Consider the following 27,888-nt stretch of genomic DNA (forward strand, 5'->3'; position numbering starts at 1 on the left):
CAAAATGAAATATATCCATACAGTGAAATATTATTCATCAATAAAGAACAGTAATATATACTATAATCTAGATGAATCTCAAAAAAACATGGTAATTAAAAGAAGCCAGTAACAAGGGTAAGAAATTGCATGATTTATATGACTGCCCAGAATAGACAAATCCATAGGGACAAAAAGCTAAATTAGTAGTTGTCAGGGTTGGCAAAAGGGAAATAGGGAATAAGTGCTAATGAGGTGGTGATGAAAATGTTGTAAACTATAATAGTGGCAATGGTCGCACAACTCTATGAATATACTAAAAGTCACTAAACTTTAAAATGGTGAACTTTATATTATATGAATTATATCACGAGTTCTTTTTTACAAAGGAAGGTAATTACCTTATCCAGAGTATAGTGCTTAGCAGGATTGCTGAGATAGGCATTCCTACTCCAAAGCATTTACTCTTACTACAAATTTCAAATACCATTTGTTAACTGTAAAACCTTTGGCAAGTTGGCCCCAGGTAATGTTTACAGTTGATTGACCATGAGTGAAGGTAGAAGATTTGTACAAGCACCTAACTACTCAATACATGTAGATACACAATAAAAACAAACAAGCAAATGTTAGGGAAAGTAAAGGAATACCACATGGCGATTAGTACTATAAGTGAAACACTTTCATCCAACAGAACATTTAAGTTTTCCAGTGACGCCATGAAGTCAAATGATCCCATAATACTGTTGGGCTAAATAATAATCTAATAGAGGAGTAGCAGATGTAAGACTGCAAAAATGAGTCACTAAAGAAACTCAAAACTAGATAAAGGTACCACCCTACATTCAACCACCGGTGGTGAAAAACCATAGCAGAACCGCATCTACAATACATAGGGCATGCTGACCTAACTAGATATTTTTCAGTGAAAGATTTAAAAGTACAATAATATCTAACTACCAGTATAAAGCAGTGGAAAATAAATTTTCTTGCAGGCAGATAAACCCCAAAGCCTACCAAAATATAGTCTTCTTGGTGACTATGGTGTAAATTAATACTATTTAATAAAGGACAGCAAGATAGAAGCAATGACTGCACACCACGATAAAATTCTGGAATACGTTTCTTGTTAAAGTAGTTAAGTCAATCTTTGCAGTATGACAAATCATGGGCTGTGCTTTCATAATATGGCAAGTTAAAGTACCTCAGGAACCATTCAACCTATGGTTAGCAACTCTTAATAACTAACATTTTACCAACAGACAAAATTCCAGACAGCCAATTGGAGTGGCAATGGGTTAAGTGGTTAATACTATTGGAATGCACCCTTTCTAAATAGCAACGTTGAATTAAAGGTAAACAATGAAGTTACACGTGTAAAGCACTATAACGTGCTGAACCACCAGGTGACAACACTAAAGCACACTACCTAAACAAATTTTGCCATGAAAAAAAATTATTTTTGAAACCAGAAGTGAGATGAGAATGAAAATACTGTGAAGTATATAATAGGGGCTGCTAGAGAACACCAGCAAAACTAAACCATCACTCATTACTGCATCATATTTATGGACCCTAGATGACTGTTTAAAAAAAAAAAAAAAACCTGGGAAGACAGAGGACAACTATAGGAAAAGCACATTGATACATACCATGTTTTTTATTACACAACAGGACTTACCACAGGGCATGTGCTTACTGGGGTACATTTAACAAAAGTCAACTGAACTTACTGCAACAAAACTACAACATGTAGGCCAGGTGTGGTAATTCCAGCACTTTGGGAGGCCAAGGTGGGAGGACCACTTGAGCCCATGACTTTGAGACCACCCTGGGTCACATACCGAGATGCTGTCTCAGATAAAATAATAAGATAAAATAAAATACTTGGGCTGGTAGTGCACACCTGTAGTCCCAGCTACTCAGGAGGCTGAGGCGGGAGGATGGCTTGAGCCCAGGAGTTCAAAGCTGCCATCAGCTATAATTGCTCCACCATGTTCCAGTCTGGGTGACAGAGAGACCTTGTCTTAAAAAAAAAAAAAAAGTACAACAGTACTTTTAAAAGCATGTGAAATACCAATACTTGTAAGTTTTGAAACAGTAGTACATTAAGCCTTTAACACTAAAATATAGTCCACAGATGTGATGAATTCCCATGAGGTCAACTTACTTAGGAGAAACACATGAACACTGGTGCCTGATGAAGATAATCAGTATATATTTAGTTTAATGGCAACGATAAAGCAGAACCATGTAGCTAATAATAGTACTGAATTAAACAAGAAATTGTACATCAACACACTTTACTAGACAATATTAAATACCTATGCAGTCTATAAGCCAGGAATTGTAATTAGAAAAATGCGTAAAATACATCATGCACCCTTGGAAATCCTCAACATAGCACAGTGATTAGGTTACCATATTAGTTTTCACTCTAGAATTTCACACCAAATTAGTTATGCAAGCTATGCAACTATTCAGAAGGACGCACTGTGGACTAAGGTGGTACTACAGTATTTCCACAAATTAGGTAGCGACACTGGGCACACTTCCAACAATGCAAAGGATGTCAAAACCTATAAACCAGAACTTGTAACAAGCCAAAAAAAAAAAAAGACGGAAACATCCATGAACATTTTCAAACATATTTTTGGCTCACTAACACATTGACTAGGGTACTGTATTAATATCCCTATGAGAACCAAATCCATGATAACAAGCATCCAACATAATTTCAGAAGGACATGCTGTGGACTAATGGTAGTACTTTCTTTTCCACCAAAAATTACTTTGTATACACAAGGAGGCCATACTGAACATACTTTCTGACAATAAGGGAAACAAAATAAAACAGAAATGGGGGGAAAGAAGCCTAACGTTACAGTATTCTCCCCTTATCCATGGTTTTCCTTTACAAAGTTTCTATTACCTGGGGTCAAACGTGGTTCAAAAACATTATATGGAAAATTCCAAGAATAAACAATTCATAAATTCCAAATTGTCTGCCGTTGAGAGTAATGTAATGAAATCTCAAACTGTCCAGCAAAAAGAATCACCCCTTTTTCCAGTGTATACCCCACATTATATGCTACCATCCATTAGTCACTTAGCACCCTTCTCAGTTCAGATTGACTGCTGCAGTAACACAGTGCTTAACAATGACCCCAATATAAGAGCTGTGATGCCATCAATACAGACGTGCCAAAGAGAAGCCACAAAGTGCTTCCTTTAGTAGAAAGGCGAACATTTTCAACAGAATAAGGAAAAAAAAATTGTATACTGAGGTTGCCAAGAGCTATAGTAACAAATCTTCTAAGTGCACTTTGGGAGGCCAAGGTGGGAGGACCATTTGAACTCAGGAGTTTGAGAAATTGTGCAGGAAAAAGAAATTCGTGCTAGTTTTGCTGTCACACCTCAAACTTTGCCACAAGTATGTATGTGTAGATAAAAACATATAGGGTTCGGTACTATCCAGTTTAAGGGATCCACCAGGAGAATTAGAACCTATCGCCCATAGATAAGTGGTGGAGGAAATTACTGTACAGGAAATTAGCCACTTTAATATAATTACACTGACCGATTTTAAGATGTCACCTTCGTGTGGAAATAAAATGACATTATATGTAAACAGCTTTTAACTGAATATATTTTTTGCCTCTATAGTAAGGAGATCAGATTATATTGTTATGATCTTCCTATAATCAAATTTCTGATGGGAATGGTGAACTAACATTTCTAAAAGGTCTTTTGGGTGAACTGAGTACTGCAAGGTTTCCATAACAATGCTTCTTTCTAGTCTTTTTATTCCAATAGAGTACGCAAATCTGGACAGCTCCTTGGAGTTTCAAGGTTCAAGGATGAAAAATCTAGTTTATGTGTTGTATACAGCTAATGTCAAGCCTACTACTTCACATACCATGTAACAAAAACTGAGCTATAAACAAGGAAATCATACAAGCAAAACTACATATCAGAACCTACTACAATAGCTAAAAATCACAATGCCCTCAAGAAAGCTACATTAATGTTGGTTTACTAATAGAACAGCAAAGTAGATAGCTACTGGAGTAATAATCTCTGAAGGGCAATATTACCAATGCCACTATCACAAACTATAAATAATCAATTACTAGTGAATTTCCATTATCATTGCTTAGTGCAACAGAAGTCACAAAATTTAGAGGTGCATGATAAACAGAATGGGAAGGCACTACAGGTATCAGTAAATAGCCCTCCTAATACCTCAAACAGTGGAAATACACTATTGGCCCTCAAAATCCTACCAGAGCATTCTTTTAATTTAAATATATGAATAAAGGACACTTAACAATTATACAATACACTAGTGATTATGAGAGGTAGTGTTGGATAGTAATACTAGAAAAAAATTAGGGAACCATTTCAGGTACGTGCAGTTCTGCCAAGGGCACAACCATGTGGACAAAATTCATACTACACATCTATCATATCAAGTTACTTCACAAGACAGCACCAAATCTAATAATTCATATGGAAAATAGAGTTGACCATCACTTCTACAGGGCCCTTAATTTTAGAGGACTTTAAAAGGGCGTAACTGTAATGAGACAACAGGGAACCAAAGAATTACAGTACCAGTGTACAATAAAAAATTACATTTTAAAACTTTGAAGGTCTCTACCAATTTCAATATATTTCTGGGCAAATAGCACTGAGCCATTAAACTGTAGTGCTAATGGAACTGATTTCCTAAACTCACATGAACCTCCAACCATCTATATCAGCAAAATGCAACACTGCATGGTACAAATTATGTACCACAGAACTTGTGATTAGACATCAACTGTCCAGAATTCCACAACAAATCTGGAAAGGCCCAATATATTACAACCTATGAAAACTGAACACTATTATCCTGGAGTTACTGGGATTGAACAAATGGCCATATGAGAACCAAGAGAATCTGGCAAATATTTTTGACTAAATTCACCTATACTGTATATACTTTGTCAAAAGTCCTTATAAAAACTATTTTTGTCTGTAGGACGAGAATGATATTTCTATTAATTAGGAGCAGATACAGATTCTTAACTTTGGACTCTATGCCACCAGCTAAAGAGCACTGCTGTGTAGACAAATTTAGTACAAAACTTCCAGTTGATTCATTACCAAGTCCCTGAAGAAGCATCAAATTAAAAATTTTAAGATTACAAATGTGCTAGATAAATACATGCTACCATTACAGGGGAGGGAGTTCTAAAATTACTTGCAAATGACAATGGTAAGAAATCAAATTTGGTTATGAAACATTCAGGCTAAAGGATCAAAGCATATATACCTCTACACTTAAAGCAAAAATGTTGGTTGCTTCATCAAATGTCTTTATTATTGAATAATTGATTTCCAATGTTGCTGAAGTGCTATATTAAGAGGAATTTTCTTCTTTCATAAATTTATCAGTTTATAAAGGGCAACATTGTGAGGGCAAATAAAGCACTACTTAAGATTCAGAGTAATGAGTTATTTGTGCAAAATACATCACAAAATTTGGCATTTAGACATGCGAAAAATATGGGCAATAAGATACTACTTAACATTGCCAAAAATTCATGACTCCCCTCGCCAACTCCCCACTCCCAAGAAAAAGTACATAGGTACTAAACTTATGGAAATACATTGCATTGAATAGTTCCTTTAAAACCTTTATAATTGGCTGGAAAGAACGGAGGAATTCTAATTGAACTAGAAAATACACAAGAAATGTGCATGTAATGTACTCTCTAAAGGGACAACAGAGTGGACAGTCAAGGAACTTCACATATTCATAGTGTTATTTGCAAGTTTCTAAGCAGTATCCACAAATAAAAAGTAGGTGGCTGAAGTTATAGGCTGATGTTACACATTAGTAACACAATGTGATCACACAAATTTGGCAAAACATAAGTATTCAAGTTTGAGGTGAATCAATTTGACAAAGCATACGTCAAACAGATGTCAGATAGCAAAAGGCTACATTAGGGACTACAGATTTGCACATTAGTTGTTCACCATCTCAAAAACAAGTACCAAACCTTTAATTTTATTGAGTACATTCACTGTACCAAATATCAATTGGCACAGAATGGAAATATCCCTACTAGGTAACATGAGTTGGCAAATGTAATTAGACATTGCACCAAAACCAACCCAAAACAAAACCCTAAACACAATTCACCTATCACTGTGTATATGAGAAAGCATGAATACTATCTCCAAGAAGTCCTTAAGATCCTGTATTTTCCTCAGCTGCAAAATCTTACTAAAATTTTACTGTCTCAACATTAGAAGACAGCACTGTACCTGTTATTTCCAAAAGACAAGGCCATGCAAATACATATGAAAGATTTCCATTGTTTCCCATTTTGTCCAGAGAAGCCAAAATTGGAATTTCAATTATACACAGATCAAAATATCCCATTTGCTGAGTTTAGCTGCTAATTGGATGTTAAATCCAATTTGAAAAACCAGGGCAGGTGCCGTGGCTGACCCCTGTAATGTAGTCTTAGCACTCTGAGGAGCCCAGGTGGTAAGATAGCTTGCGCACAGGAGTTTGAGACCATCCCGGGCAACATAGCAAGAAAACCTTGTCTCCACATAAAATTTAAAAAGTAACCAGTGAAGCTAGAAGATAGAGTAGCACTACTTAAAATGTTTATCCTACTTCAGGACAGCAATAATCTGGGAATGGATGTTGACAATGCAACTGCAAAGCAGCATATATCAACATGTATAACAGGAGCAGATGGACAATTTATTATTTTTTAAGACAGAGTCTCGCTGTGTCGCCCAGGCTGGAGTGCAGTGGCGTGATCTCGGCTCACTGCAACCTCTGCCTCCCGGGTTCAAGCGATTCTCCTGCCTCAGCCTCCCAAGTAACTGGGAGTACAGGCACTCGCCACCGCACCCGGGTAATTTTTTTTTTGTATTTAGTGAAGACGGGGTTTCACTATGCTGGCCAGGCTGGTCTTGAACTGCTGACCCTGTGATCCGCCGACCTCAGCATCCCAAAGTGTTGGGATTACAGGTGTGAGCCACCATGCCCAGCTGCAGATGGACGATTTTAAAAGGGTTATGGCATTAGCTCCTCTTCAAGAAGCCAAAGTACTACTAAGGCATTCATAAAAAGCTCCTGAGAGAACTTAGTTATACTACTAATGTTGGGATTCAGTCTGTTAAACCTTAATTTTATGAAACGATGTCCTAGGCAGAATGCTTGAAAATAATTAAGTGGCTACTAATATCATTAGGTCACTTAACCCAGTAGTGGTTAACTGGGAATATATAACCCAGTCTATCAGGTAAATGGTTCAGAACCATAGCAGAAAAACCTCAGTTGACAAAAAAAAAAAAAAAAAAAAAAAAAATTAACAGCTTCATGCCCACTTGCAAGGTGACTGTCCTTACAGCTATCACCTTGCCAATGGGTGGAGAGTCTATTGTAAAGATATGGTTCCCATCCAGCAGGGATACTATGGTAGTGGACAAAATTTTATCAGCATCTTTCCAGAGAGCAAATAATTTGAAGATACGCACTAATACCATCAAGAACTCCACCTTTTTAGGATTCAGGGACTGTTGTGTGTTTATTGCTTGTGATGGTAAACTCTCATCTAAAATTTTCCTGCTTAGTTCAATCTAGGTGATACTTTATTAATGCCATAATTAAGCAATTCTGATTTCTTATTATCAGTTGATATAGGAGATATTTCACAATATGCTGACAGGTTCTAGAAAGCCCCTTTCTATGCATAGAGATTATGACAAGCTATATAGAGACCTAAGTGTTTCTAGATTAAATGCTTTAGTCCAGTGTAGGGAGGAATCAATGAAGGTGAACTAACCTTAACTTCCAACGTGAAAAATCTTCTGTGCTGCAACATGAGGCTCCTTCACATCACTGAAATGGTGAACCAGAGAAATGTATCCACGAATCCCACCCACACTCCAAGGACACAGAAAAAAGTATTTATTCCCTCCCTTGTGGAAAGTGTGCAGTTTGTAGTTCCCTCATGCATAAAATCCAAAGTATTTAGCTTTAAAATGTTATTTTGTGTGCTGGATCTAAATTTTAAGATGTGTAAGCTAGTTATATATTTATATTATTATATAAATTTTATTGTATATATATTCATAAGCTCTGTCAGTATGTTATGCTTAAAGCTTAAAATAAGCCAAATCATTCTTTTCCTGACTGCTTTTAACATGTAGTTGATGTTGGGATTTGAACCAGTAAGTGCAAAGAAAGCTTTCAGGGCCCTAAAAACTAAGTACAATAAGCACCGTATACAGTCAAAGGACAGATACTTCAATATAGAGTACTGAATACAAGGTGCACTGGCCAATCCAGCTGGCAGTGACCAAAGATTACCTTTCTCAATGTTTGTTGGCATCACAGAGCTCTTTTGGCTACATGTACCACAAGCAAAAGGCACTACTACCATCAGGCTCATTCCTCCTCCCAGTGAAAGCACAGGTATTCTTTGTTGTCTTCACTGAAAACCTTTTGCAGACATTCTTGAGGATGATACCCAAAAGCATCCTTCTGGGTCAAAACCACATCACAACATCCTTTACTACAAGCTCTGGTCCTAATGTAAGTTATGGAATTTCTTAAATCATTTATTTTGGAGTCCCATCCAAGATCTCCTAACTCTGAATAGCACATGTAGTTAAAAAATAGTATGCAGTGAGTCCCTGAGATGAACATGAAGAATTCAGCATAGCAGTATCTGTCTCGGCAGTCTTCTGATCCTGTCAAGCAGAAACTAGTGAAAACCACAGCTAACCCAAAGCTAACCCTTTTAGCTCCCAACCTAAGGGAACCCATGGAATTTCACAAATACATGTATTAGGTGACCAAGGGCTGTGCCTGCATGTTGCAGTATTCCCTTGGAAACAAATGTACAGTGCTGGTCCCTATCATCTTGTCAAGGCATTTTCATCACCTTTGAAGAAGACTGGTTTCCTGTATCAGGTGAATATAGTTTCAGGATCAAAGAAACTTCTCAGTAAGTTAACTTTTCTTAACTGTACCCTCAAGTGTAAAACATGGAATATAGGAAGTGCTTAAAGTCTTGCTGAAGCAGATGACTTCTAATGTCTGTAGTTGTGTTTGTTGCTTAAATGTCTTGTACTTACCAAACACTAAGATTATTTGGAACATGTGAAAACCACAAGAAAACTTTAGGAATATACACAGCCCAATCCCCATTTTAGTCCCTCTGCCCCTCTCCCATCAATCAAAAAATTGAACACAATAATAAGTATTCAGAAAACACTGACAGGACGCAGGCTGGCCCATCAACCCCAACACGGCACTAGAAGCCAAGGAAGGGGCAAAGAGAAAGCCTGCATATAATAATGGAGGCATTACAAGTTGTGACTTTTATATAAAGATAGTCCATAAACTTCATTTTCAACATACTGAGCAGGTTGAAAGTGAAATAGTAAAGTTGCAAAGGAGAAACTTTTAAAAGTCACTGCTAATAACCAAAATGGCTGCTTGTCAGGGCTTGGTAATAGAACTGCAGCCATTCCTGACTTTCAGGGCACATGATAGGTTATGAAACCCTGTCCCCTGATTCTTACAGGATATGCACCCTTCCCTCCATGCTTCCCCAAACACCTTCTCTGATGCTCCCCATCACACAGACACCACAGCCCCATATCACAAGAAACCATCCCTTCCATATAGTTCCCGTGTCCTAAACCCAAGTGGTCCCTCACACAGTGTTTGAACTCACCCAGCGCATGGACAATTGCTGACCCTCAAAATACATGAAACCAGCAAAAGGGGGTAAAAGTAGGGCTATGACTTGCCAGCAAGATAGGGGAACAGGCTTGGGGGTGATGTGAAGATGGCTGCTGGCATCACATTTCTTCTTGGACTGATGCTCAATTTCTTCAAAGCACTATGCAGTTTTTCCTTCTTTGTAACAGATTCCAGATAGATCCTCCATCCCTTCCCTTCCCTCCTGTCCCAAACCCTCAGGGCCCTACCCTTAACTATCTCCCCTTCCCAAAAACTTTCAAATAAAATTCCCAATAACATCAACACTTGTATTACAGGAGATGTTTACCAGCTATACACTATCCCACTCCTACTTTTTATTTCCCTTTTGTTATATAATAAATGAGAAGCCAAGACTCTAAAACTTCTTAAACTCCAAAAACAAAAGTAATAGAAGGGTACATGCAGTTTGTTTGAGTTTTCAATCTAGCCTGGGGAAGCCCACACAAGCCACCCTACACCCAACCCCAGATCTCAATGTTCACACCTAAAAATTGATGGGTATAATCAAGGTAATGAAGTAATCATCTATTAAGCTCTAGTATTGTATAGATTATGGACTTGTATTCCACTTCTCAAACCACATGTCCCTTACCTTGAGGCTCTGGAGAGGTACTGCCAAACTCAAAACAACTCTGACAGTAGCAGTGGCCCCAAAGGACTTGGATCAATATTCTGAAGATGAAGAAGGTCTTCCAAATAAGCACCATGAAAAAGTCTAATGCCAAATGAGTTTTTCTTCTATTGTCCTACCCTCGGGACACAAGGGCACTACCAGATTCTGCCTAAAAGCTACCTTTAAGGTTTGATATAAGGGAACATGAGGCATCCAATGCCCAGGTAAAAGTAAGGGAATATAATCCCTGATATTTGGGAATGCACTGGGACCAGGGTCAAACGAAGTGACTTCTTGGGCAGACTAACTTAATTCTATAGGCAGTATGAAAATAAGAGGTCATTGGTGATGTGGTAAAAGGCTAAAGGTAAATAGGGGAAACCAACAAAGGGCTCCCTCAATCACTCGTGATCACTCTCTTGGTAAGTCATATACTAAGTATATACTTCTGCTAGGCAACTATTGGGAAATTTATCCATACTTCTCTTCCTGTAATATATGTTAGTATATCCTAAATAATTCAAAGCTTTCTTTGAACTATATAAAATGCCATGAATTAAGCCTTCGAATTCAAATTGAACTGGAAGGCATTCTGATCTTGTTAAAATTATTCTCTCCAATTCACACTTATCTGTACAATGTACATTAATAACTAATTTGTTAGATGATTAATACCAATAATTAACTTGCTAGAGGACCCAGGAAACAGAATATCTGCAAGGCCCAGAGTAGATCATAAATAAATAGGAATGCAGACATAAGATGTTCAGTTTTGGAACAGTAAAGCTATAATGAGTTTTCTTTAAAATCAAACAATTGTACAATGCATTATAGTCTATAACTTATTCTGTAGTTCAAATAAATAAAACTTTCCCCTGTTACAGAAAGACAGCCCTCCTCCCAGCAACATTTCAGACTGGATGGATTGATTCCTCACCTGACATAACTCTAAAATCCTCACTGAAGAAGCCAGGAAGTCAAATTGAAGCTGAAGACCTGAAAGTACAGGGGACTAAACCCAGAAAGCAGTATCTGTAGCAAAATAGTTGACCTGATGGCTGGTTGGCTCCCAAGAATCTCTCTGTCCTGGTAGCCAGATAAAGTAATCAAAGGGTAATCCTATACTTGGTAAGCCAGTGGAGTACTTAGGAACAAGTCTCATGTTAAAGGGCTTCTTCCATGGAGTGTGGTTAATGTGCAAAAACATGTCTATAAATAAGGCTGTTAGGACAGACTCACCATAACAGGAAATACCAGAGAGATCAAGGGTATCCAGGAAAGTCCAAAGATGACAATGTAATACAAATAGAGCAATTAAGAGGTTACATTCTTGCATTGTAAGACATGGGGGTTCAAAGAGAAAGTCTAGAATTTACTGGCTAGCCATTCTTGCCAAGTTCTGAACTTTTATTGATTTGATGACCTCTTTGAAATGTAATAAAAACAATAGTAACATTAGTGTTGGTGAGATGAGTATATCAATTAGAACAATCTGTAGGTTTGGTTATCCCTAAAACAAGCCAACCTTAGAAGAAATGTCCTTTAAAAAGAAAAAAAAAAAGGCATTTCTCCCTAAGGTTGGCTCTTAAAAAAAAAAAAAAAAAGAGAGAGAGCGAGATTGATTCTTGCTATGTTGCCCAGGCTGAAGTGTAATGGCTATTCACAGGCATGATCTCACTACTGATCATCATGGGAGTTTTGACCCGCTCCATTCCCGACCTGGGCTGGTTCACCCCTCCTCAGGCAACCTGGTGATCCCCCGTGCCCGGGAGGTCACCATATTGATGCCGAATTTAGTGCAGGAATCCAATCGGCATAGCTCACTACAGCTCAGAATTCCTGGGATCAAGCAATCCTCCCTCCTCACCCTCCTGAGTAGCTAGGGCTACAAGTGCATGCCTGCAAGCCCGCAAAAATAGCCTTTTTAGAAGTCATTTCTGAATGTGGTTATTGTTCCTGCCAGGTTTGAAAAACATGTGGACACAAGAGTCACATCCAGGTGTGTACTAGAGAGGCACTGCACTTAATCCTACCTACCTAAGCTATAAACTTTTCGGACTGTGTATCCTTGGCTGATCTTCCTAGGAGCACAGTCACCACTGCATATTGAAAAGGACCTAATTTTTACCTCCAACTGACACATCATTGATAAAGATAATGAGTCTTCACTATGTGCTATCGGGTTCAATGTTACTGAGAGTAGCTGCCCTCAATTACTCCATCAGAAAAAAATAAGGAATATTATTAGAATTTACTTCCTAAGTTAAAAACTGAGCTATGCATACATAGAACAGTGTGTGACACTTACCATTTAATGTATGCTCAGTTAATGTTAACTCTTGGGAGGTTTTTGTTTGCTTGTTTTTTGTTTTTTTTTTTTGAGACAGACTCTCTTAGTCTGTCACCCAGTCTGGAGTGCAGTGGCGCAATCTTGGCTCACTGCAACCTCCACCTCCTGGGTTCAAGCAATTCTCATGCCTCAGCTTCCAGAGTAGCTGGGATGACATGCATGCACCACTACACCCAGCTAATTTTTTTTTTTTTTAAGTAGAGACGGGGTTTCACCATGTTGGCCCAGGCTGGTCTCGAACTCTCAACCTCAGGTGATCCGCCTGCCTCAGCCTCCCAAAGTGCTGGAATTACAGGCATGAGCCACCATGCCTGGCCTCTTAACTATTGTTATCAAAAGACTGCTATAAAAAAAAAAGAATGCACTGCTTAGAATGGAAAAACAGGTAAAAGATGATTAAGAGATATTTAAATGAGGCCGGGCATAGTGGCTTATGCCTGTAATCCCCCAGCACTTTGGGAGGCTGAGGCAGGCAGATCACTTGAGGTCAGGAGTTGGAGACCAGCCTGGTCAACATGGTGAAACCCCGTCCCTACTGAAAATACAAAAATTAGCCAGGAGTGGTGGTGTCCACCTGTAGTCCCAGCTACTCGGGAAGCTGGGGCAGGAGAATTGCTTGAACCCAGGAGACAGAGGCTGCAGTGAGCCAAGATCACGACACTGCACTCCAGCCTGGGTGACAGCGCGAAACCCTGTCTCAAAAATAAATAAATAAATATTTAAATGAGAAGTAACACAGTTGTTTTTGATGGAAAAGTACTGCAAAAGCAGATTACAAGCGTAGAATAACCTTACAGTCATTAAAATCATCTAGTGAAAGAGAAACGAACACAGCCATGTCCTAGCATAGGGATGAAACTAGAAAACAAAGAATAGAAATGCAAAACACGCGCGCATGCACACACACACACACACACACACACACAAAATCAGGTCACTAACAAGTTTGGTTTGTAATAAGAGAAATTGTCAGAGAAATATGCCCACAAAAATGTATCCGTAAGAATGTTAAATATATTATGTTCAAATTTAATAAAAAACTAAGTCCTAATATTTAAAAGGAAAAAAATTTAATCAAAAAATAAAGGAAATGTTTTAAAACGATCCTGGTCCAAATGAAAGAATTCTATGCATTCACATCTAAAGAGAGGAAAATGTTCTTGTTAAGAGCCACCTAAAAATGTCATCAATATCCGTACACACTAGAAAGAAAGAAATATAGCAATAATCCAAGTTGGTTCTGCATATGCTTTAATTGTGCCATGCCTTTTTTTTTCAAATATTTGAAAATGAATACCTATGGCCTTTTATAATTTTTTTAATACAAAGTATACTGGAGGCAAAGAAAATATTCTTTGTAACCCTAAGTCATAGATACATATTTGAACTTATTATTTCCTTTAAAAAAATTGACTGAAGGCCCTCAGAGAATATGGAGGAAATACCAAGGAATAAAAGAGAAAGCATCACATGTTCAGGTAGTGGACATCAATTTACATAACACACTGACCTACATTAAAAATAACAGCTTAAAAAAAGAATAATTTTTAAATCATAAAACTATTTTAATGTAATTGTTTCACTTTAATCAAGGAGGAAAAGAATGAACAGTGATGCCAAAGATATCACATCTAGAATAGAAAATATTTGTGTTAATTTTTGGAAAACCTGTGGTAATATCGCTATGGCTGCCTCATAATCCCAGTACATTGAAGTTGCATCTTACTACTTCAGAGTCAACATCAAGATTTTTATTGCAAAAGTTAAACGATTCTTGATTTTATATGTTACCATGACCAAGCTCATTAGCTTAATAAAATGTATAAGCAATTAACAAAAGCATCACATGAATGTTCCAGAGCAGCATAATCCATTAGATAGCAGAAAAACAAAATGTGGTATATAAGCAAATTGTATATCTAAACAAATACATACTAATAGATGTATATAAACAAAACATGGTACATAAACAAAATGAATGATAAACAAAATGTGGCATATACACACAATGAAATATTATTCAGCTATAAAAAAGAATAAAGTTCTGACATATGCTATAACATGGATGAACCTTGAAGGCATTGTGCTAAGTGAAATACGCCAGAAGCAAAAGGACAAATATTGTATGATTCCACTTATACAAAATATTTGGAATAGGCAAATTCAGAGACTGAAAGTAGATTAGAGGTTACCAAGGGCAAAAAGGAGAAGGAGACAAATGTACCATACTAATTCAAGATATTAACAATAGGGAAAACTGGTCGGGCTCGGTGGCTCAGGCCTGTAATCCCAGCACTTTGGGAGGCCGAAGCGGGCGGATCACGAGGTCAGGAGATCGAGACCATCCTGGCTAACACAGTGAAACCTCGTCTCTAATAAAAATACAAAAAATTAGCCGGGCACGGTGGCGGGCACCTGTAGTCCCAGCTACTCCAGAGGCTGAGGCAGGAGAATGGCGTGCACCCGGGAGGCGGAGCTTGCAGTGAGCCGAAATTGCGCCACTGCACTCCAGCCTGGGCAACAGAGCGAGACTCCATCTCAAAAAAAAAAAAACAATAGGGAAAACTGGGTGTGGAGCATTTGGGAACTCTCTGTACTATGTTTGTAACTTTTCTGTAAATAAAAAACATTCTGAAACAAAACATTTATTAAAAAAAAAAAACAGGATGGCATCCACCCTCATAAAAATTTACCCTATAAACAGATTAACACATATTTTGAATTTTCTATGTGCTAAAATATACTTACTACAAATTCAGTAAGTCAAACTGAACCAAGTTTATAATATCCTTGTAAAATCCCAGGTGTGCAAGGACAATTTTGGAAAACCTGTTTTGTGCTATAGCGGTAAAATAAGGTTAAATAGCCTGGACTCGTGTGTATTTGAAGAAAATTACTTAAGCAAGTGTAAAATGGTTAACATTGCAGTATAAACTAAAATGTTTTGGAAGAGCAATTTGAGAAGAACTTTAATAAATAAGAACTATTCTTATTTTTACCAACTTTTTCAAGGATGCCATCATATAGAAATCATAGAACTACTCACAAAAAGACACAAGGATTAAGTTTTAACCACACCATTTTTTTGTGAAAGGGACAATCTAAAGTCTTATTAATAAAGAAATGTTAAATTATGTTACATAAATTATGATATCCATGAATTTTCATTTCACACTAACAGTCAAGTATTCTGATGCATAGTCCAGAGACACATGTTAAACACTAAAATTGATGCTATTAAAAACATAAAATTGAATGACTTGTGTATGAAAAGGGGTCCTGTTTAAGCCATGCAAAGACCATGGGGCAAGGCAGACAACTCTCTATGAATATGACAGTCATGACACACCCCATAAAAATTACTTATGACTCAACCAAGAACACAAGCAGTATGAAGCAATGGGCATGCAACAAACTATAGATCATGAAATATTATCAGAACTGTTTCTGATATAGCTCTGCTACTGTTACTATGTTACATGCACTCTTATTAAGAAGCCCCCTACATTAATTCTAGTAAGTAAATTTTCTGTTACAAAAGTCCATATAGGCATTTATACCATGTGACACCTGGCAGAAATATATATAATAGTAGCAAGGAAAAACAAAAAACCTGGGTAGAATTAACACAAAATAGATTAATAAAAACATTCAAGATGGAGACTAGTAAACTGTTGAAGTAGGGAAGTCAAGAGTCATGAAAAGTCATTGACTCAAACATTATTAAAATAGAACCAAAAAATTTAGAGTATACAGAATGGCATCACATAAATGAGTCTAAATATAGACAGGCAGCAAGAGGCACAATAAATAGCAACATTTATAGTACTTCCACAATCAAAATAATTCTATGCTATCACAGGAAAAGACAGTCAATGACACCAACCAGTGAGTCCAGAAGTCAAATAGATGAGAATTTAGTATTTGATGTGTAGAACTTTAAATAAGTGAGCAGGCACAGGGGTACTTGCCTGCAGTCACAGATACTCAGGAGGCTGGGTCGAGAGGATCACTTGAGCCCAGGAGTTCAAATCTAGCCTGGGCAACATGGCAAAACCCTGTCTCTTAAAAAAAAAAAAAAAGAGTGAGCAAAATGTAGATTTTTCAGTAAATAGTATTGGGACAACAGCTAGCCATTTAAAATAAAATGTGAAATCATTATATGGCTATCAACCTCAAAATAAAATCCAAAATGATCAATAACTTAAAAATAACTAAATCATGAAAGTACTTTGAGATACTGATTTCCTCTGACCTACTAAAAGCTATATTCAAAGATTTCCTAAAATTGAACCATTTTTGCATGGTTGGTATGAACACCACTTGCCCAATTGTGTATTGATCATAAATTTGCTCCTGGATTCTTGTTGCCAAATTTTTATTTATGTTGTTTCCTTATATATCACTATTAAAAATAGGCTACAGATTTTTCAGTTTTTATCAAGCTATAAATATGCCGACTTCATAATAAGACCATTGTCTTTCATATACAGAGACCATCTCTGGAAGGTTGAAGGTTGCTTGTATCTTGTAAGGAGGAAGGAAGATTGAGAACTGGGAATCTAAAAGCAGAAAGAAGACTTTTAACTAAAACAACTTTAGTACAAATTGAATTTTGTACTATTTACCATTTGCACATATTACTTTTTTAAAACAACTTATAATCTCATCTCTACAAAAAATTAAAAAATTAGTGGAGAATGGTGTCCTGCGCCTATAGTCCCAGCTACTCAGGAGGCTGTGGTGGGAGGATCACTTGAGGCCAGGAGGTGGAGGTTGCAGCCAGCCAAGATGGTGCCACTTCACTCCAACCTGGGTGACAAAAGGAAACCCTGTCTCAAAAAAATAAAATTAGCCAGGCGTGGTGGCACGGGCTACTCAGGAGGCTGAGGTGGAAGGAGTGGAAGGATTGCTTGAGCCCAGGAGGTCGAGATTACAGTGAGCCATGATCTTGCCACTGCACTCCAGCCTGGGCAACACAGTGAGACTGTCTCAAAAAAAAGAAAAAGGAAAAAAAAGAAATGCCACTGGACTGCAACTTATAAATGATTAAAATGGTAAATTTTATGCTATATATATTTTACCACACACAAAAGGAAAAACAAATCACCTGGATCTTCCAAACATTGTATACAGAAAATTTTTGTTCTCACTCTGGATACACCTGCCCCATTCTCCTAGCACCTAGAGGTAACTGCTTTCATATCTCAGTGCTATATGTTTAAAAAATATAAGTAAACATATGTTTCACCCATTGTCTTCCACAGAAGAAAACTCATTATATGTATTATCTTTATATGCCTTTGTTCACTTAATATAGCCTTCAAATTTTCTATTACTGCATAGACTGCCACCTCATTCATTTCTAAAGCATTCTAGTATTCCATTGTGAGAATCTACCAGTTTATCCAGTCCCTTATTGATGAGCCCCTGGATAGTTTCCAACCTTTTGCTATTATAAAATATTCTTCAATGTTACATATACAACTTGTTTCACTTTTTCAGCTATGTAGGATAATTCTTAGAAGAGGATTCACTAGATCAAATAAAGGCGACTTTAATTTTTTTTTCTCCCTTCCCTCCAGGAAGGCCGCCTCTACTCAGCCAGCAGCAGGAAACAGCCTGCTTTGGAGGTCAAATGGAGGGCTGGGTGGGGCCAGCTCAAACCTTCTATCCCCAGCTCTTTTGAAATTCCAGATCCCTGGCTTTGTCTTAAGCAAAAGTACTGTGGAAGCTGCAGCATTTCCTCCTCCTTTCCAGAAACTGAGCGAGAAAAGCCACCCTGGAAGGTGTACGAATGCTGCCTCATGCCCAACAAGCCACAGGGCCTGGACGCACTAACTGCAGCCCCACAGCCACCATCCACCAGAGCCCAGGGAGATTCCCCAGGGCAACTATTACTTTGATAAATATCTCCAAAGTATCCTTCATAAGTATTATATTATTTTGCATTCCAGCATTCTGTAAGTGCAAGTTTTCCCACAGTCCTGCCAACAAAGTTCTCAAATATTAACTTTCTGTAGTTTTTCACATTTCTCCTATAAATGACTTAAGCATGCTTTTATATATTAAAGTGCCATTGGTTTTCCTGGGAACTATCTGTTCATGACCATTGCTCATTTTTAACTAGGGTCTTTTAATTTTCCTTATTTTTTTAGAAGCTTTTTATATATTAATGGAGATTAGCACTTAATATGTGTTGCAAATATTTTTTCCAGTTTCTTGTTTCTCTTTTGACTTCATTTAGAGCATTTTGACACAAAATATTTTATTTTTAAAAAATTAATATTAATATTTAAATATTTAAAAATATTTTTTATGTAGCTGCATTTATGAATCTTATTTTATGGCTTCTATGTTTGAAGAAAGAAAGATAAAGATGTGTTTACAATGCAGTGAGCAAAGGATAGTTTCATTAACAAATGGAATATGTAATTAACTAGGATAAAGAGTAAACCCTTTTCACTTAAATATCAGGTTAATTAAGAATTAAAAGACTTTGGAAGTATATGAAAAAATATACACAAATATACTGATTTGGTCTCAGAGTTCAGAATTCCTTTCCGAAAATAAATCTGTTAGGGACAAACTGCCCCAAGAAACTTCTTGGTGCTGCCTGCCCCTCCCCACTCTGCAACTCCTCTCCATGCTGCCCCAAGCCTTTTTACATTTCTAAGCCCTTATCTAGGCGCCGCAGTGAAGCCAGCAGACTTTACCTATCAGGCCTCGCTGCTATAAAGCAAACCCTAATTACAAACCATCGGGACCGCACAGAGGGAGGTCGTGGGAAGCATAAACAAACTTTACCTACAATCTCTGGTACCATAAACGTCACAAGGTGATAATGTGGCAGAATTAACCAGCAAACAACCCCGGGATGCGGCCATACCAAAGAACTCCCTCAAACTCCCTCCCCAATATAAACCCCTCATTCTGTAAGCTGGCTGCTGCTGCCTCCTTTGTCTGTGATAAAGCAGGCGGCGGGTTTAATAAAAGCTTGCCTGAACTTGGGTCTTGCTCTCTTGTCCTTTCTCCCGGCTGATCTTACAAAATCAAAAGTCAAATATTTACTTAAATATGTTAAACTCAATTAAATTTCATGTCATGACACTTATCAATCTTTTATCTCAGGAATTCTTCTTTTGGTATTAGGAATAAGAAAAGGATTGACATGCTTAATATCCTTAATATTTTAAGCACTCTTTTCCATTTTTTTTCTTTTTTCTTTTTCTGGTTCAGGTTTGAGCATTGATAAACACTCTTTAAAGAGAAACATTTTAATGTTTTGGAAGTGCTTTCCATAGTAATAAGCCTGTCCTCCCTTGACTCCTCAGCCGAGCTGACTAGCCTAGCTAGGAAAGAGCCAGTCAGGCTGACAGTTAATAAGAACTCAAGCTCATGCCTGTATTCACAGTGCTTTAGGAGGCTGAGGTGGGAGGATCACTTGAGGCCCTTAGGTCAAGACCAACCTGGGCAACATAGCCAGACCCCATTCTCTAACAACAACAACAACAACAAAAATTAGCAGGGGGTGGTGGTAGGCTGAGGCAGGAGGATCACTTGAACCCAGGAGTTCAAGGTTGCAGTGAGCTATGATCACACCACCGCAATACAGCCTGTGCAACAGCCTGTACAACCCTGTCTCCAAAAAAAGAACCCAAGTTTTCAATATGCATAGCCACATATAAACTAGAACTTAAGCTCTAAGGAGTCCTGTGAAAGCAGAAACTCTAAGTAGAAGCCCTAGGGTAGAGAAGGGCATAGAAAGTCAAACAAGAGAGCAAAACAACCTGAGGCAAGAGGATGACAAAGCAAAAATGCAGCGCAAACATGAACACGTTGGCGGGCACACACACATAGTTTCTCCAGATGCCTCGATTTCCTAATAGCTTTCTAGTTCCCCTTACTGAGAGGCACAGCTACATACCAGTTCCTTTGGTGGATTTCCAGTAAAATCCCTATCTCCCTTACTGCTCACAATCCCTTGCAGCCTTGCTAATTACAGCCCCCTCATTTGATCTGTCATTTGTGTTCTTCACAACAAAAACTTTACTAAAACCAGAGGCAAAATATAAAAATGTATCTGTCATATAATGAAGAATAAATCTAGTCTTTGTCTCCTGTTCCTGGTACAGAGCTTAGAGAGGCTTGGAATTTCCTGATTAATGGAAGTGTCTTTGTTATTCATAAGAAGCCCCTTTGGACTATATCTGAGTTTATACTTGGGGGTGACTCAAGGTAGGCCCTCACATAGTTTGAAAGGACGAGCTGGCCATGCCAGACAGACCAAGCATATGGTTAGAGGGTTGGAACTTTTAGCCACACCCCCAGATGTTCAGAGATTAAAGAGGAGCTGGAGAAGGAAGTTAATCATGTGGCCAATAAAACTCTGGAAACTCAAAGCTCAAGGAGCTTCCTGGTGGGTGAACACTTTGTGTGCCTGGTAGTTTGTGTTAACTCTGGGTAGTTAGTGTCAGAATTGAAATGAATTGCAGGATACCCAGTTGGTGTCAGACAATTGGTGTCAGAACAGTCTCTATCACTCATTATTCACCTACCAACTAATGAAATTATTAACTTTTTTCCACCAAAGTAGTACATTTTCATTAAGGAAAAAAAAAGGATAACCAACATGAATGTTTTGGTGGCTATACTTCAACATTTTTAACTCTACTAGGAAAATGCATCAAAGAGGTTATAAAACTTACCTCAATTTTCGATATGGAGGAAAATACTATTATCTATATCAAATTATGCCCAGATACCACAGCCAATCTGTGTTTTTAAATCTCGTCAAATGAAAAGGCCTATTATTTTAAACAAATTTCCTATATTCTAATTACACTGATGTGAAACCACACAATAAAAATCTAATATTCCCTTGTACTTCTTTCTTAAAGAATGGTGCCAGGCCGGGCACGGTGGCTCACGCCTGTAATCCCAGCACTTTGGGAGGCCGAGGCAGGTGGATCACAAGGTCAGGAGATCGAGACCATCCTGGCTAACATGGTGAAACCCCATCTCTACTAAAAATACAAAAAAATTAGCTGAGCATTGTGGCACGTGCCTGTAATACCAGGTACTCGGGAGGCTGAGGCAGGAGAATGGCGTGAACCCAGGAGGCGGAGCCTGCAGTGAGCCTAGATCGCGCCACTGCACTCCAGCCTGGGCGACAGAGTGAGACTCCGTCTCAAAAAAAAAAAAGAATGGCTCCTTCCAAATATTTGAACACCAATTTCCAAGTAAACTGTGGGGAAGGAATGACATCCAAATTTTTAAATTAACACAATTATTTCAGGTAACTCTATGCATAGTATGAGAGCAAAAGGAAGCAAACAAAAACAGCCAATATATCAAAGATTTTGTTTAAAATCCTGTAAGCTTAGGTTATTGTCTTTAACTTAACCTAAAGGACTCCCAATATTTTTTAGCATGCCCCAGATACAACAGGAATCATGTATTTAAACTCATTCTTATTAAACTGGCCCACTTCTGCCCTTAAGCAGTTTGCATGTGATCAGTTACAGAAGGGTCCAGTATTTAACCATTTTACACATTCAGCTTATGTGCACAGACTGAGACTAGTATCCTTAGGAAGACCTGCTGCCAAGGTTGGCCTTTTACTAGATTGTTTGTGCAAATAAAAGTGGGTCATGTTGAATACCTGCTTTCCTTCTGGGAATGTGGAATTTTGGTACATGCTAAGCAGAAAGTGCCTACAGGACCAACCTACAATAGAAACTTCGGGTGCCGAGTCTCTAATGGGCTTCTCGAGCAGAAACATGGCACACGTGTTGCCAAATTTTTATTGCTACAAGAATGCGCTCTGTATGACCACTCATGGGAGGGAGAGAGCATAAGGAGACCTGCAGGCTGGTTCCTCCAGACTCTACCTTCTCTTTTTCCCTTATGCTAACCTTAGAAAGGCTATATATGCTTATTATGTTGCTGTAACAAGTCTTAGCTGTATGACTTTATGTTGAGTCCCATGATCTATGACCCGCAACACACTGTCTACTTTTCGGTATTAAGCTGCCAAACCATAGAGGCAACCTTTCTTTTTTTCCAACTTTCAAAATGCATTTTCACAATTACAGTTAAACAGTACATGTATGTATAATATAACAGTTAGATGTTTCTGGTTATAATTCTCCTGTTGCACTTTCATTACTAGGTTAGAACTGTCAATAAATGAGATTATACATACAGAACACAAAACCGCAGCTCAGTAATTACTTCTGACTTAGAATAAAATGTTACACTGGTTTTTAGGCAAAACGGTGCATTTATCTAGCAAAGCAAGACTTTTTTTTTTTGGACAGGGTACCTTTCTCCACAAAAAAGGAACAATGGTATTTCCCAAATTTGTTTCCTAATCTCATTCCCAGCAAGACACTTTTCTTCTTTAGTGATGCAGAAGATCCTTTTACATATTAAACTAAAATATATAGTTTATGTCCTACTTTCAGTTAATGTCATTACTATCAAGTTCCAGGCTAATAAAAACAGGAACTTGGGGGACCTCCTCTTTCAGCTTTGGTGCCCCCCTCCCTCTGTCTCTGTAAGGGGGAGCTTCTTCCATCTGTCTTCTCTCTTCCTTCTTGCCTATTAAACTCTCCACTCCTTAAAACCACTCCACGTGTGTCCATGTTGTTTTATCTAAACCGGCCTGAGGAACAAGAACCCTGGTGTTCCTCCACTCATCAGAGCCATATCATTTTGGTGCATGGGCGGGAAAAGGAAAATTCAATCATCAGACTGGTGAGTATGGAGCGGATCTCAACTTCAAATCTGTCCTTTAATCTCAAGGCTCTCTTCCAGCTACCCTGTCACCAAACTTTCTATTGGTGGTCTCTTACCCTCTCTCTGGGTGTTTAATGTGCAGGAATCTTTACAGTTCAGGGAAAACAGGTCTGTCAGAAAAGATCGTGAATCACGGCAGGCAGTAACTCAATAAATGTTTCTCTCTCTGTTTTCCCTGGCAAGCACATGGTATTTCTAAGCCGCCTAGTAGAAATCAGGCTCTAGGCCTCTTTTGGGAACGGGAAATTTTTGCTTTTAACAGTTAGGAGTAAGATGTCTTCCCTAGCCGAATTTTAGTCTCGATATTGTCCCCACTGGCAGGAAAACGGCCATTAGGCTCCTACGTTCCTTTAAGGCATTGATTTTGTCTCCCATTAAGACAGTACTGAATTAGTAAGGGGATTTTTGAGTCCGGAAGTTGACCAGAACCATTCTTCCACGAGTAAATGCTTTAGCATGGGCTATAATAGCAGAATACACAGTTCAATCTAGCACTCCCCCTCCCTTAAAGGGGCCTTGCCCAATTACATGGTTTTTCTTGAAATCCGTGTTTTGGAAGGCACACAGGCCACGCAAGTCTAGAAGGTCAAAGGGAAATAAAAGGCAGAGTACTGATTGCTTGGGGACAGCGTGACCAAGGAACTCAGTTCCTCTGGTGCCACGGCTTGGAGGGTCACACCTGCAGTCATGGGTGGCACATTTAAGCAGGTGCCGGGAATCCCGGAGCAACAGAGAGAAAATAGTTGGGGGGACGCCCTCTATTGTTTTCATCTCCACCCTGGATCACATACTGAAAGGAAGGAGACTAAAAGGACGCTTTTATTCTCACTTCTTTTTCTAGATGGGTAACAGATCGTCTTCAATGTGCACTCCCATGGAGTGTATGTTGAAGCACTGGGACTCCTTCGACCTTGAAACTTTGAAGAAAAAGTGGCTTATTTTCTTTTGCACAAGGGTATGGTCTTTTTACTAGACCTTTGCAAATGTTGCAAGATCAACCCAGCTCTTTTAGCAACCATATCGGGCAGGTCCAGGGAAACTAGTTCCCCAAAATTAAAAAAGTAACTTTCAAGGAAATCATCTGATGGTCCCTCTTATTTTGGGCCCCTTTAATGACCTTAGGCAAGTAAAGGCAAACTGAGGCTGATTTTCTGACGACCCTGATACGTATATAGAAGCTTTCCAAAATTTAACTCACGTATTTGACCTCATATGGAGGGATGTTTTGTTGCTGCTAAGTCAAACCCTCACTGCTGCTAAAACAGGCAGCTCTGCAAGCAGAAGAAAATTTTGGAGATGAGCAATATGTCTCCTATAGTGGGCCAGAAGGGAAAAGAGAAAAATAGGGAAGGCAAAGAAATAGGGGAAACACCATTCCCAATAGGAAGAGAGGTATTACTTCTTAACAACCCTAATTGAAACTCCTTTCTAAGGTGTTTTTCCTTCTTTTGTGGTTTAAAATGGCTTCTATCTCTTTTATAATGTTCTTCCAACCTAGGAAAAGTTAATTTGCCAAATCTTAAAATGCTTGGCATAGAGTTGAGCTAGGGGAAAGTGGACCCAGAAGCCTGATGTGCCGGCAAAAGGGTAAACATTTCTTACCAGTTGGGCTTTTGGCTTCTCTCTCCTTGTGCAAACCGGTAAAAGGGATAATAAGGATCACTGTTGATGTTCTCTGTAAATGTATAATTAATGAAAAAGGATTTGTAAGGCTGGCCTTAAGCTGTAGACAATCTTGTGTGCTTTGCATGTCTTTCTGTATGGTTCTGTCAAAGAAAGGGAATCTTAGGTTAGGATGCAGGCCCAGGACCCCATAAGCCTGCTGTTCAAGCCAGTCCAGCAAAGCGGTCAGTGGCAAAGTCGGCTACAGGTCTCCATCTTGTTTCATGTCTTTGGGAATGTCATCTGTAACTGCATGGCAATACTTTGTTTTAGTCTCCACCATTTTACAATGGTGGCTGTCTTTTTGTGCTAAATCAGATAAGCCAGTTTGTCAATCTGGGTGGTGCCAGCTGATCTATCAAGGGCAGGGTTTACAAAATATCTTAAGTACTGATCTTGAGAGCAGTTTAGGGAGGGTCAAAATCTTGTGGCCTCCAGCTCCTGGGCCATGGTTTCTAATCCTGTGGTTAGTTTCTTGGACTGGTCCCCAGGCAAGAGGGAAATATATCTTGGGAAGCCGCTGTTATCGTCTTTGTTTTAGACTATAGACTGTAAACCAGGCTCCTCCCAAAGTTGGTTTAGCCTACACCCAGAGATGGGCAAGGACAGCTTGAGGGCTGGAAACCTGGAAACAAAATGGAGTTGTTTGGGTGGGATCTCTTTGACTGTCTCAGTGACAGTTTTGCAATGACAGTTTCAAAAGCTGTCTATCACTCCTTTAAAAATACCTTGTACACTCGTAATTAAATCATAACCTAATTAAGGCTCGTTGGTTTCACCTATAAGGGTACTTTCTGTAAAGTTCAAAAGCCGAAAATCTTAACTGCTTGGTGTGGCTAAAGTCAAGTAACAAGGGATTTAAAAGGATTTTCTTAAAGAGTGCTCAGCTTAATTAAAAGTAAATATTCAAGTTATAGGTATATTTAAAGGCCTTTATGCTTTTCTCTTCTTGAATCTTGCTTTTCTGGAAAAGGGCTCTTTTCTTCTCAGTTGACTGAATTATTTTCTCTGTTTTTTGTCTTACCCCTCTTAATGTATGCATAAAAAGCCCTAAAATAACTTCTGGTAGTATGGGACTCCTGGGGAAAAACAGAGGAGGCACCGCAAACCCTGTTTTCAGAAAAAGCCTGTTTTCCTCATGAAACCCCGGGAATTAAAAGGAGATAGATCCCTCTCAAAATCAAAGGCTTTATTCTGTTTTGCACTGTGTTATCTGACGGTTTTGAGTTTTGGGGGTTATCAGAAATTACTTTGCATTATGAGAGAGCTTTGGTGTGTAATAACTAGGTAGAAAATACACAGTAAGGGATGGCTAATAGCAGTTACAAAACAGAGAAGCATGCTCTTGGCCACCTGGAAGATAAGGAAACATCCCCATCCCCCACTGGGAGATGAGACGCCCATCAGGGATGGGCTGATTACAAAATAAGCCAACTGGCTTTGGGTTGCCTTGCAATGAAATGCATGGTAGAAGCACTACACCATCTTCTCCCATAGCATCTATACGGTCTTTTCATGAATTAAGCATTAAAATAGAAGCACAGCAAGGAGGTCTTAAGACACTAATCTGCCCTTTAGTAAAAGGGTTACAAAAGGTTTGTAAAGATTTCACCTCATGGTCAAATTGGTTAGGATTAGACGGGATAATCTATAAGGGTTCATGGAAACGAACTGGAATTAACATTAATAAACTAATGCAAGGGGAAAATTTTGCTTTGAACAAAATTTTCATATCATAGTAAAGGCTGATGAAAGGCTTTTGCCCTTTGAGTTATTTTTACAAAATAATTTATGGCAATCTGGAAATTGTCATTACTGCTGCCTGGCTTTCTGGATGGTTCAGAGGGCCCCTGAAATATCCAGAAAAGAGGTAAACAAGATCACTTGACATGTTTAGTCACATGAGATTGCCAAAATGATGTCCAATCTTCTTTATTGCTATAAAGTTATATTGTTGTAAGTTATATTTTGGTGAATAAATACTAATATGTTCCAAAATTGTATGAGATTTCTAAAATTCTAATGTCTAAGTATATGCTATCAATCATAATTAAGGGTAAAGTTATTGTAAACCACGAAGATAAGTAAACTTCTTTCTTAGCCATATATTTAACTGTAACTATCCTGGAAATTTGTCATTCGCAGACAATTGTTGTCTTCCTTTGTTCCTTCTCAAAAGACAGTTTATAATAAAGCTATATTAGGGACTTTAACAGGTGTTGTTAAATGCAGGTTTTTAATAGCCTTAAAGATTGTAACATTGAAATAAAGAATGTACGGGACTCAAAGAATTGACATGTTGACAAATACCAAGCAAAACAAAAGTTAACTAAGTGGACTACACTCAGAAAGTTAAAGCAACCTTTTTGACTGTTGCTTGGAATATTGCTAATCCTTGTTTTGATTTTCAGAGTCAAGGGAAGTTATTTTAAACTATTTATGGCCTTTAATGATTGAGTAAGGTATACCCCTGTGAACAAAATTTGGAGCATGTTTACTTTTCTCTGCCTGGTTCCCCTAGAATTTGGAAACTATCTGTGAGTACTCTTAACTTATGGCAATATAGTTGTTTGCATCAGTGCAATACGAATCCATTTTTCTTTGTCAACAGGACACAATTGGAAAAACTGGTTATTTTACCAAGGCTTTGACTGAAAGGGTGTGTTT

At 38.3% G+C, this 27,888-nt stretch overlaps 1 long non-coding RNA gene across 9 annotated transcripts in view; it reads right to left on the reverse strand.

The window, feature by feature from the left end:
- Nucleotides 1-1,989: 1,989 nt before the first annotated feature.
- Nucleotides 1,990-27,888, reverse strand: part of LOC134809341 (uncharacterized) — a 61,060-nt gene continuing 35,161 nt past the window's right edge. For 5 of the 9 annotated variants that reach the window (XR_010154821.1, XR_010154819.1, XR_010154817.1 and 2 more), the window contains exon 6: nt 14,486-17,318. This is a non-coding gene — a long non-coding RNA (uncharacterized LOC134809341). Of the gene's footprint in view, nt 2,006-14,485; nt 17,319-27,888 lie in introns of those variants that run through there. The other 4 variants (XR_010154825.1, XR_010154823.1, XR_010154822.1 and 1 more) reach the window with 2 other exon arrangements.

Source organism: Pan troglodytes, chromosome X (assembly GCF_028858775.2).
Source record: "Pan troglodytes isolate AG18354 chromosome X, NHGRI_mPanTro3-v2.0_pri, whole genome shotgun sequence".
Lineage (NCBI taxonomy): Eukaryota > Metazoa > Chordata > Mammalia > Primates > Hominidae > Pan > Pan troglodytes.